Genomic DNA, 13208 nt, shown 5'->3' on the forward strand with positions numbered 1-13208 from the left:
ATATAGGTATATATATATATAGAGAGAGATGTATATAGATATAAATATATCTATATCTATATATACATTTTTAAAATAAAAATATAAACAGAGAGAGAGAGAGAATTTGTTTTGCATAGCAAAAAAAAACAAAAAACATTACTAAGCAAGTAAGCATTGTTTACTTAACTTAATTATTTGCATAACTTAATTGATGTTTCTGCTGAGGAGGTTCTGCTGAGGGAATGCTTTGTCAGATTTTGCTAACTTTGCTGTGTAATCCACTTCCCCAAAGACACTTAAATACACAGACATTTCTTCGCACATGAAGGCATGCACATTTCCATGGACGTACAGAGACATGATGACGAGACTGTTGATGAACAGAACTAGTTGATGTGTGTGCACCCCCCACACAGCCTAACCAATGTGCAGACTACTGTACAATCTCTACGCCCTGAACAGGTAGTCTGAACACTGGGAAAGCGGGGCGGGCATGACGCTTCACGGGGAGATGAGATGAGTCCAACAGCACTAAGAAATGAATGTGTACAAAACATTAAAGATCATGACGTTCAACATGTACATGCACATATTGTGTTAATGAACATATTTTTTTTGTTTTTGTGAAAGCCACACCCTTTCACATAAGCAAATGTTCTGTTTTCCAAATATTTTTTGGAAGTGAGCGTGGAAGAAAAGGAGATGAGAAAGTTAAAGTTTATTATTGAGCAATAATTTAGAATTATCATGAAAATGCTGCTTTACAGCAGGCCGTTTGCTGCGGTAATATCACATCTATTATTTATATATTTTATTAATATATCCATTTAAATTTCCTTCAGTTTGTCTAGCTGTTTGATAATATCTGTCCAGCCCATTGTCCCTCCTTAACTTCAAACTTTCAGATCTGATTCTACCATATGTAAACCATAAATCCTTCAAAGGGACAAAAAATACCTCAAAGTCCATGCATCTGTGCCAATCAGATTTGGCATTAGACATTCCGATTGTCCTCCGAAAACCATCATCCATCCATTTCTCCGTCTCTGTCTCTCTTTTTCTCTGGCTCTGTTCGGCTGGATGTCCGAATGTGTGAGATGCCAACAGAGGTGAGTGGGGGAGGAGGAAGAGAGGAGGGTCCTTTAAAACCTCTGAGTGTTTGATGGTAGTACGAGAAGGCGAAAGAATGTGGGTGGCAAGAAGCGTTGGGTTTCCTGGCCCTTTCACCCCCGTCGACTCATAAATCCCTCTCAGATCAGCGGCAAAATCTTTGAAAAAAGATATACAAAATGATCAGATATGCAGCATTTGCATCACAAACATTAGTTTGTAACACACAGTGTCTTTTGTACTTTCAAATGTGGATTTTTCAGAATCGACGTGGCAGAATTTTGACTCCTGGAAGAGCTGAAAAGAGGGAGAGGGAGAGAAAGAGGTGGAGCTTTTTTCCTTTTCCCCCCCGCCTTAAGTTTATGTTTCTTTTCTCGTTAAACAGGAAGTGAGAGGTCAGAGGTCACAAAAGAGTAATACGAGGAAAGCTGGTACTGATGAAGACCTGCCAGACTCAGCGTTTGCTTTGAGATGTAATTCTGACATCTGTGTATGTTTATGTGTGTGTGTGGGGGGGGGTGGGTGGTGTTGCTGACTGAGTTTCTTGGCATGGAGACGGAATTGTAATATATCCAGATGTGTAGTCCTTTGGTCTGTACCTCTCTTCATGCTGCTATTTATTCTGAAGCTCACTTCCTCTGCTCGTACTGAATAAAGGGCTCTTTATACTGGCTTACGGCCCCCCTAACGATCACACACACACATATTCAAATTTTAAAACATGCCTGTAGACGAGGTGCTTCAGAAGTTAGTTTACATCAGGGCTGAAGTTCACGCTCACCGCAGAATGTTCCTCTGAAATGCAGGAGGGTTCTTATTAAATGTGGAGACGGTGACATAGTGGTGACCTATAAACAAGAGGCATTAATCATCCTCATGCCGTTTGATCCGTCCTTGGGCTCCCCTTACATTGGTTTTTGTGGACATTAATCTCAGTTCGGGTGGAAAGTTTATTGTCACAAGACGACACCGTCTGCTCGGTCAGCGGTTCTGAAGCCTTGTGTTTGAAAATCAATCTGAATTTCCGAGGTTCTTAAAGGAATGTTCTGGGTTCAAGATAGGGTCAGCTCTATCGACAGCATCTTTGCCATGCTGCCGATTACCACAGATAATCATTCAGTCTTTTTCAGTAGTTTGTAAAAACAAGCAAAAATGTCTTTACAGCAATGCAGTTACAGTAGAAGACTATGACTAGTCTATGAATAGTCTAGAAGCTATGACTTCAACATTATATGTGTTAACATGAGACTAGTGTGATAAAGTCACTTAGTGACTGTCTTTTGACTACTCTCTTGACCATTTAAAGCCAGTAATCAATAAGCTAATCAAGGTCTAAGAGTTACTAAAAAGTAGCAGGCAGGTGAGCAAGGTTGGAGCAAAACTCTGCAAGACTGTGGTTCTCCAAGACCGACGCTGGCCACCCCTGCCTTAGCGTCTTCATGAAATGTCTGTAACATACTTTGGTTAAAATTCCTCAATTGTTGTGTAAAACAACACCTTTTTTATCTTGTCAAAAACAGCTCTGTTCACAGCGAGCCGTTTCGTTGCATGACTCTTTAAATGATAATGAGCTACTGCTCACCCACCCCTCTCTTCCGTGTCGACACAGAGGCACGTGAAGTGCTGCTTTGGACTCCGTATATAGCTCAGAGGTGGTCTTATTCAAATAATTAGCTAGAAACAGGCTGCAAATTGAAACAGCTCACTGGATGAAAGATCACATAAAAAAAGAGAGATGGGCATTTAGCATTTAGCACCTTGCATGCAGTATTGGAGACATTAACTACAAGTTACTGATAATTTGAAAGTAGTTAAACAACAGTAAAGCTACCCTTTTAAAAGAAAGTGATTAATATCACTACAAGCTAACAAGAACAAGTTGCTAACGACAATGAAGTTATTTAAAAGGACAATTAAAAAAAAATCAGATTACTGTCTGAACGAAGTGATTCACTAAACCCACTGTCTTTTTACGTATTTTATTATTACCTTAGGCCATTCAGATGCAAATATATATAAAGCATATATTTAAAAAACAACTATATTGTCACGATACTGCTACTGTGGAGGAGACGAAGAAGCGTGGAGACGAAGGAGATTCAGAGTTCATCACAGTCTTTATTAAATCCAAATAAAGACACACATGGAACGGGCAGGAACACACACGTAGCATTGGGGTTAGACGTACAATACTGGACGCTAGACATGGAAAGACACAGGGCTTAAGTAATGGGACTAATCAAGGAAATTTACGGGAACCACGAGGGAGAAAATATGTAATGGGGAGAACATGGGGAGAAAAACAGAAGACATGGGAACACAGGACTGACATTACTCCCCCCTCCCGGAAGGGGGAGGGAGGGTGGGCGCTCTGAAGGCCCCTCAGGACAGACCTACATGGGACGGCAGGCCTCCAGAGCGGTACCCGTTCCGGGACCTATGGAAGATCAGGCAGTTCAGGACGCCGTCAACGGGGTGGTAGTAATTTGCACCGATCCAGAACAGCGAGTTGATGGTGGCGTCATCTAACACCGCAGTCACGGCGATCCCGCAGAAATCCCGGGCGAACTCTATGAATGGGAGATCTCTGGGGATAGGGCGGAGAACTTTGCGGCGACCTCCATGGCCGCGGGGAGAAATAGGAAAGACTTTCAATAAACGGGAAAACAAAACCGGGGAGAAGGGGCGCCGCTTACTCTATTGTTTGGGTCCGGTATTCTGTCACAATAATGCTACTGTGGAGGAGACGAAGGAGCGCGGAGACAAAGGAGATTCAGAGTTCATCACAGTCTTTATTAAATCCAAATAAATACACACATGGAACGGGCAGGAACACACAAATAGCATTGGGGTTAGACGTACAATACCGGGCGCTAGACATGGAAAGACACAGGGCTTAAGTAATGGGACTAATAAAGGAAATTAACGGGAACCAGCTGAAACGAACATAATTGACACGAGGGAGAAACTAGGTAATGGGGAGAACATGGGGGAACACAGGACTGACATATATAGTGCTTGTCACACTACATCACTACTCATTGCCAAATGTTGCTTATTTCTGTGAAAGCTACACTATACAGCTACTGTATACCTACTGAAAAATGTAGTTAAGCTGGGTTATCAGTGAAAAATGTTCTTTACATTTTATAGCTACATTTTCATGTTTGTTTTTACACCACAATTAGTGTAGACACCATTTTATTTGCCACAACAAATCTGCAACACAATATGAATAAATTCACAATTGTTAAGTACAACCGATATTCTGATTATTTTGTGTTGATGCTGAAGTGCATTCCTCTGGTGGTTTGTAAGTAGGTTACTCTTCTAATATGTGGATGCTTCACACTGTTAGCATGCAAGTGTTTTCATCTTCACTTCCTCTCCTACACACTTCGTGTCATCTCTCTACTCTCACTTTTATATTCAAAAGAAGTAAGCATCAATCAGAATGACAAATCAACCTTTTTCTCTTCCCTTTCGGTTTTTGAGGAAAACACATACTTTAATCTTTAAGAGCAGAGTTTAATTCAGTTTATACAGGATTTCCGTCTCTAGCTTGTGTGTTGCTGATTAAGTGTGTGAGTCATAAAGCATGATACTCAGTGTGCCATTGCAGGCTTCCAGTGTGGAATCAATACTCATATCACAAGTACTTGATGACCCTCTAGTGTTATAGCTGATGGGCCCGACATGTAAGCACTAACTGTGGTGTTTAATTCCTCGTGTACGTGTTCATACAGATTTATGCGATCATAAAGTAGTGCGAGGCTAGCAGTTTAAGTATTGTATTCTGCTTTTGCCATATAGTTACAGCAAATACAGGTTCAGATAAACGATTTTGCTCTATAATAACTCTTCAGTAGGCGGTCCCTGATCTGGTAGTGTTCTCTTTTGCTTTGTTTTAAAAACTTTTTCATTGTGCTTACTGCCCCCTGCAGGAGAAAGGGAAGAAGTACATGCTGCCATTGGACAACCTGAAGCTCACAGATATAGAGAAGAGTTTCATGTCCAGCAAGCACGTGTTTGCTCTTTTTAACACTGAACAGAGGTTAGAGAAAATGTTTTACTCACTGCAGAGCTCTCCAAAATAAAGAAATACATTAATATCCATAATGCATAATTAATATTAATATAAACTGCCATTCAAAATGTGGGGTCGGTTTTTGAAATGCTCACAAAAGCTGCATTTATTTGATCAAAAACACAGTAAAAACAGTAATACAGTGAAATATTAATACAATTTAAAATTGTAATTTAAAACTGTTTTCTATTTGAATATATTTTATGATTGTAATGTATTCTTATGATGGCAAAGCTGAATTTTCAGCTTCATTACTCCAGTCTTCAGTGTCACATGGTCCTTCAGAAATCATTTTAATATGCTGATTAGGTGCATATATACTAAAAATGAACACACATAATAAACATATATAATAACAATACTTTTAATACTGATTTATGTAATTTAGTAATACATCTCAAATGACACTATTGTCTGGTCGTTTTTATTTCGTAAGCACAATATGACTTCATTGCTCATGCATGTTGCTGGACTGTTGTCTTAGGAACGTGTATAAAGACTATAGGCAACTTGAGTTGGCTTGTGACACCCAGGAGGAGGTGGACAGCTGGAAGGCATCCTTCCTACGAGCTGGAGTTTACCCAGAGCGCATCACTGTATGTGAATGCTTCCACTGATCACCTCCCAGTCATATTAACATATTAACTCATTACTGTGCTGTAACAGCTGCCACATGTATAACCAATCACCAGTGCAATTCTTACAAACATTGATAGCTTACTAACTTCACTTACTGTGCTTTCTTTGCTACATCTGCAGGATAAAGAGAAGGTAAGTTTTTCTCTAATGGATCTATTTTTCCCTCCTTCAAACATTTGACATTTGCAAACATATTCCTCTCTTAATATCAGTATGTGTTGTATTTAACAATGCTTTGAAATGATGGTGTAAACCCCGCCATTGACTGGTTGAGGACGGAGATCAATGCCTGGAAACTAATTTTCAAATTAACTGTGATCTAGTGGTTGGATTACTCATGATAGGATTTAATTTATTTGCTTCATTATTCCACTTTTTGTTCCTCATCGTGTCCCTAATTTTATTAGTGCCAGTAATATGTAAATATCAATATGTGTTGCTGGTCCTCAGCAGAGTGACGCTAGTGAGGAGAACGGCTCAGATGGCTTCATGCACTCCATGGATCCTCATCTTGAGAGGCAGGTGGAGACCATCAGGAACCTTGTGGATTCCTATATGGCCATCGTCAACAAGACTGTGCGGGACCTCATGCCCAAGACCATTATGCATCTCATGATCAACAACGTAAGCTGTGTTTACCGTGACATTTTGATATCAAATAAGAATCAAATAAGATAGGGTCTTACTGGTTTCTTACTGGATGTTTCATAGACCTGCAGTTCCAGGCAAATACAGCTAGCAAGGTACTTTTTTCTTAGTCTTCTTCCTTGCTTCCTCTTCACATAGACTAAGGAATTCATCCATGCTGAGTTGCTGGCTAACTTGTACTCATGTGGAGACCAGAACTCTCTGATGTAGGAGTCAGCATAACAGGCTCAGCACAGGGAGGAGATGCTGCGCATGTACCACGCTCTGAAAGAGGCCCTCAACATTATCTGGGACATCAGCACCACCACCGTCTCCACTGCCATGCCCCCGCCGGTGGATGACTCCTGGCTGCAGGTACAAGGAGGACCTTCAGGGCGCAGGTATTGTGTCATCTTTTTTAATAAATCAACTTTGTTTTTGATGTGAGTTTCAGTGTACACTTACATTTCAATTAAGAATTTGAATGATATGGCCTTTCATTTGTTCAGTATTTCATGCTGAAACAGGAAATTGAGGTGGAATATATTAAAGTATATATTAAAATATATATTTAATCAGTTTTAAATAGCCAATAGCCTTTACTTTATCCTAGCCAAGTTAAACCATTATTTGTACTTGATATTGCTACAAAACCCCAATTCTGATTTCATGAGGTCTTTAATATGTGTTTGGTATTGTATTGTCCTAATAAGCCTGTTCAAGTTTTAAGGTTTAAAGTAGTTTTAAGATTGAAGCAGTAACATGTTACTAGGCATCATAAGCATCATTAACAGACAGGCAGGCAGATAGGCAGACGAACAGACAGATAAAGAAAGAAAGAAAGATGGTATACAGGACAAAAGATAGATAGATAGATAGATAGATAGATAGATAGTTTTAAAAACTTTTTCATTGTGCTTACTGCCCCCTGCAGGAGAAAGGGAAGAAGTACATGCTGCCATTGGACAACCTGAAGCTCACAGATATAGAGAAGAGTTTCATGTCCAGCAAGCACGTGTTTGCTCTTTTTAACACTGAACAGAGGTTAGAGAAAATGTTTTACTCACTGCAGAGCTCTCCAAAATAAAGAAATACATTAATATCCATAATGCATAATTAATATTAATATAAACTGCCATTCAAAATGTGGGGTCGGTTTTTGAAATGCTCACAAAAGCTGCATTTATTTGATCAAAAACACAGTAAAAACAGTAATACAGTGAAATATTAATACAATTTAAAATTGTAATTTAAAACTGTTTTCTATTTGAATATATTTTATGATTGTAATGTATTCTTATGATGGCAAAGCTGAATTTTCAGCTTCATTACTCCAGTCTTCAGTGTCACATGGTCCTTCAGAAATCATTTTAATATGCTGATTAGGTGCATATATACTAAAAATGAACACACATAATAAACATATATAATAACAATACTTTTAATACTGATTTATGTAATTTAGTAATACATCTCAAATGACACTATTGTCTGGTCGTTTTTATTTCGTAAGCACAATATGACTTCATTGCTCATGCATGTTGCTGGACTGTTGTCTTAGGAACGTGTATAAAGACTATAGGCAACTTGAGTTGGCTTGTGACACCCAGGAGGAGGTGGACAGCTGGAAGGCATCCTTCCTACGAGCTGGAGTTTACCCAGAGCGCATCACTGTATGTGAATGCTTCCACTGATCACCTCCCAGTCATATTAACATATTAACTCATTACTGTGCTGTAACAGCTGCCACATGTATAACCAATCACCAGTGCAATTCTTACAAACATTGATAGCTTACTAACTTCACTTACTGTGCTTTCTTTGCTACATCTGCAGGATAAAGAGAAGGTAAGTTTTTCTCTAATGGATCTATTTTTCCCTCCTTCAAACATTTGACATTTGCAAACATATTCCTCTCTTAATATCAGTATGTGTTGTATTTAACAATGCTTTGAAATGATGGTGTAAACCCCGCCATTGACTGGTTGAGGACGGAGATCAATGCCTGGAAACTAATTTTCAAATTAACTGTGATCTAGTGGTTGGATTACTCATGATAGGATTTAATTTATTTGCTTCATTATTCCACTTTTTGTTCCTCATCGTGTCCCTAATTTTATTAGTGCCAGTAATATGTAAATATCAATATGTGTTGCTGGTCCTCAGCAGAGTGACGCTAGTGAGGAGAACGGCTCAGATGGCTTCATGCACTCCATGGATCCTCATCTTGAGAGGCAGGTGGAGACCATCAGGAACCTTGTGGATTCCTATATGGCCATCGTCAACAAGACTGTGCGGGACCTCATGCCCAAGACCATTATGCATCTCATGATCAACAACGTAAGCTGTGTTTACCGTGACATTTTGATATCAAATAAGAATCAAATAAGATAGGGTCTTACTGGTTTCTTACTGGATGTTTCATAGACCTGCAGTTCCAGGCAAATACAGCTAGCAAGGTACTTTTTTCTTAGTCTTCTTCCTTGCTTCCTCTTCACATAGACTAAGGAATTCATCCATGCTGAGTTGCTGGCTAACTTGTACTCATGTGGAGACCAGAACTCTCTGATGTAGGAGTCAGCATAACAGGCTCAGCACAGGGAGGAGATGCTGCGCATGTACCACGCTCTGAAAGAGGCCCTCAACATTATCTGGGACATCAGCACCACCACCGTCTCCACTGCCATGCCCCCGCCGGTGGATGACTCCTGGCTGCAGGTACAAGGAGGACCTTCAGGGCGCAGGTATTGTGTCATCTTTTTTAATAAATCAACTTTGTTTTTGATGTGAGTTTCAGTGTACACTTACATTTCAATTAAGAATTTGAATGATATGGCCTTTCATTTGTTCAGTATTTCATGCTGAAACAGGAAATTGAGGTGGAATATATTAAAGTATATATTAAAATATATATTTAATCAGTTTTAAATAGCCAATAGCCTTTACTTTATCCTAGCCAAGTTAAACCATTATTTGTACTTGATATTGCTACAAAACCCCAATTCTGATTTCATGAGGTCTTTAATATGTGTTTGGTATTGTATTGTCCTAATAAGCCTGTTCAAGTTTTAAGGTTTAAAGTAGTTTTAAGATTGAAGCAGTAACATGTTACTAGGCATCATAAGCATCATTAACAGACAGGCAGGCAGATAGGCAGACGAACAGACAGATAAAGAAAGAAAGAAAGATGGTATACAGGACAAAAGATAGATAGATAGATAGATAGATAGATAGATACATAGATAGATAGATAGATAGTTTTCTTTCTCAAGCTAACATAATATTCTATTTATTTTCTCATCAGATCTCCAATGTCTAGTCCCACTCCCCAGCGTCGGGCCCCACCTGGGCCCCCTCGTCCAGGTGGACGCACCGCCCCAGGACCCCCTACCGCTGGAGCACCTCCTGTGCCATCCAGACCTGGAGCCTCTCCTGACCCCTTCAGCGGCCCCGGGCCCCAGGTCCCCTCTCGTCCCAACCGCGCCCCACCAGGTGTCCCCAGGTGAGTCAGAGAGGAGGTTCGTTCATACAGTAATTGTGCAGAACATTATTACCATCATATTTATTATTATTACCATCATTATTACTGACATATAAATAAGAGTAATAATGTTCCAGTGTAATTGTTCAGATGGTGCAAATGCAAATGAAATGGCCTTTGAAATGTTTAATTTAATTAAATACAGAATGTGTTTTGACTACTGTGGGGAGTAATACAAGTGCTAATGTTGTTGAGAGCAATGATCTACAAACTACCCTCCATTTACACTCTTTACAGCCCTTCTGCCCTGCCCTGATCCCTGGTCTTTAACACAAGAAAGACAGATCAGTAGCACTCTTCCTGCTATTTCTACTTCTCTCACCTGTCACAATCCATTACTTTTTCTCAGCTCACAGCCTCACACACTCCTACACACAGTCCAACTCAGAGACCTTCACTAACAAACCACTCACACATTTTTTCAACTCTGCTGGTTTTCTTTCTCCATCTCCTTGACATGAATCCAAGTGCATATTCATTCAAATGTTGTTTTAACTCATTAAGTTCATGTATTGTTTGTATATAATATATAGTAACATCAGTGCATCAGCTTTGTGAGATAATTCTCTCATGTCGATATACATGTTTGGGAGGAAAATATAAGGGAATCAGACCAATTAAAAGGGACAAACCATGATGGAGATGATAGGTTTTTGCTTCCTCCCATTGCCTCTTTTCTGTCGCCCCATGTTCTCCTCAAACTCAGTCCCACTAAATCCCTTCCACAATGATTCCGGTTATTCTTTCAGAATTTCTATCAGTGACCAATGAGGAGTTACGCAACTGGTATGTCCGACATATTGTCCTTATGTGACATCACCACGTCCTTGCATGGTTCCATCTTTAAATGTGTTATCCTCTGCTGTTCCCTGACACCTACCATTCACTAGATATGAGTACACCTGCCTATTTCTGTCAGTTCATTTGTTCAGAGTATTTTATTTTTCTAAAGTTTTTATTTCAACTATGCTTGGAACTGCCATTTAATTTTATAAGGAAGAGATGCCACCTGATTGAACAATTTAGTTTCTAACAATAGTTGTATTGAAGTTACCATAAGTTACCATGGTTTTAAATCAATTTAATTTAATAATATTTAATTTTTTACTAATATTTAATTTAATTAATTTAGAAATTGTTGTATTTAAGTTATATCATAAATTAACACAAATTCATTTGTATTTTTGTAATTTATATTTTTGATTTAATTAAATTAAATTTAATGCAGAAATAGTTGTTTCTGAGTCACCATAAATTAACATTAATTAAAAAGTTTTATTCTTTGTCTTTTTTAATTAGATTAAATTACAAAATGTAATTTTTTTGTAATATTTTTTTTAATTCTTTGTCAGTTTTTTAGCTATTAATTTAATTTAATTTGGGGCAGATCCCATTTAACACATATAGGTTTTTCTAATACTTGGTATATGACATGCTGTTTATGTTTTTGTGTGATGTGTGTTCCTGATACTTTATTATTATTTATTTTTATTTATGTAGTTTTTTTTTACAGAAAGTATTTATTTGTGAGACTTAACATGTCAAATGTTCAGTAATGGCTCTGCTAACTTGCATCTAGTTTACTTGTGATACTTAACATCAACCCCAAGTTTCTTGAAAGTGAATTGGATTAAACCGATTTAATCCAAGTTTTATTTTATTTTTTTTGAAGTAAATTATAATCCGATTTATTATTCCTGTGGGTGTTTAATAACATGGCATCACAGATTTTGTAGTTCATGAATTCTCTGACGAATCCACCTTGTGTATCATGTAGTATATGTTCATTTTCAGTGTTCATTGTTACTGCCTTTGTCTTCATTTTCTTTTATGTTGTTCCTAATTGTGTGTCCTTTCCCCTGTTGTCTGTCTGTCCTTCTGTTTGTACGTCTGCATCCATCAATCTGTCTGTTGTCATCTTTGAAGTCGGAGAGTGCCAGCCTCCCCCACCTGATCCAACAGAGACTTGCTCACTGAGCATTAACACTGGCGATCAGCAGACAGGGGCAAACCACTGACCCCTCTGCCACTATATCACATTCATGCACACAAGCACAGTCCACATACATATCACATGTTTACTTGAAAGAGTATTTCCTCTTCCACAAATATACACTAGGAATGAACATCAGAAACATTATAAATTGATCTAATAATTGTACCGTTCACATTCACATGAGCGCAGATGTGGTGCCAATGTATTCCATTTCCAGCATATATTCTGAATTTAGGAATGAATAACACTAGTTATAAAATGCACAGGGATTGTCAGTATAAACAGCCTATTTCACTGTTTGCTTCAACATTTATAAACATGGATGCTAGATGACACTGACATGTTTTTGCCTTTACTAGTAACAACTAAGCCTTAACCAGCATCTGACCAGTTCTTAACCCTTCAATACACGTGCCCTGCATGTTTATCTTAAAAAATACCATGTTACTTGTCCTATTGCTTCACTGACACTTTCATTATGTTGCAGCCATATTTTCTTTCTTAACGATTAAGCAAGTTTAATCTTGCTCCTCTCGATTTTTATATTGCCTTCTATTAAATGGTTTTTATTTTATTTTTTATTTATTTTATGTTATTTTATTTTACTTGTTAATAATCACCAGGACAGAATTACAAATCCAACATGTTTAACAAGTTTTTGGGATGGTCTGATTTAATATAGTGCTTATTAATGTTTGAATGTTATATTGCACCTTTCTGCGACTGATTACATGAAAAAAGTGAACAGTAATTCAAATAAATAAATGTAAGTGAGAATCAGTTCTATGGAAGCCCGTTTCCGCCACTGAATAAAAAATAAAAAAGGGAATTGCGACTTTTTATCTCACAATTCTGACTTTTTTTTACTTTTTTTTCTCATAATTGCGTGATACGAACTCCCGATTCTGACTTTTTTTTCTCATAATTGCGTGATACGAACTCCCGATTCTGACTTTTTTTTCTCATAATTGCGTGATACGAACTCCCGATTCTGACTTTTTTTTCTCATAATTGCGTGATACGAACTCCCGATTCTGACTTTTTTTTCTCATAATTGCGTGATACGAACTCGCGATTCTGACTTTTTTTTTCTCATAATTGCGTGATACGAACTCACGATTCTGACTTTTTTTCTCATAATTGCGTGATACGAACTCGTAATTCTGACTTTTTTTTCTCATAATTGCGTGATACGAACTCGCGATTCTGACTTTTTTTTCTCATAA

At 38.1% G+C, this 13208-nt stretch overlaps 1 pseudogene; it reads left to right on the top strand.

Annotated features, from left to right (window-relative positions):
• Positions 1–10987, top strand: part of LOC107688636 (dynamin-1-like) — a 28101-nt pseudogene extending 17114 nt beyond the window's left edge.
• The last annotated feature ends 2221 nt before the right edge of the window (positions 10988–13208 follow it).

The sequence above is a fragment of the Sinocyclocheilus anshuiensis genome, unplaced genomic scaffold (assembly GCF_001515605.1).
Source record: "Sinocyclocheilus anshuiensis isolate Anshui unplaced genomic scaffold, SAMN03320099.WGS_v1.1 scaffold805, whole genome shotgun sequence".
Taxonomy (NCBI): Eukaryota; Metazoa; Chordata; class Actinopteri; order Cypriniformes; family Cyprinidae; genus Sinocyclocheilus; species Sinocyclocheilus anshuiensis.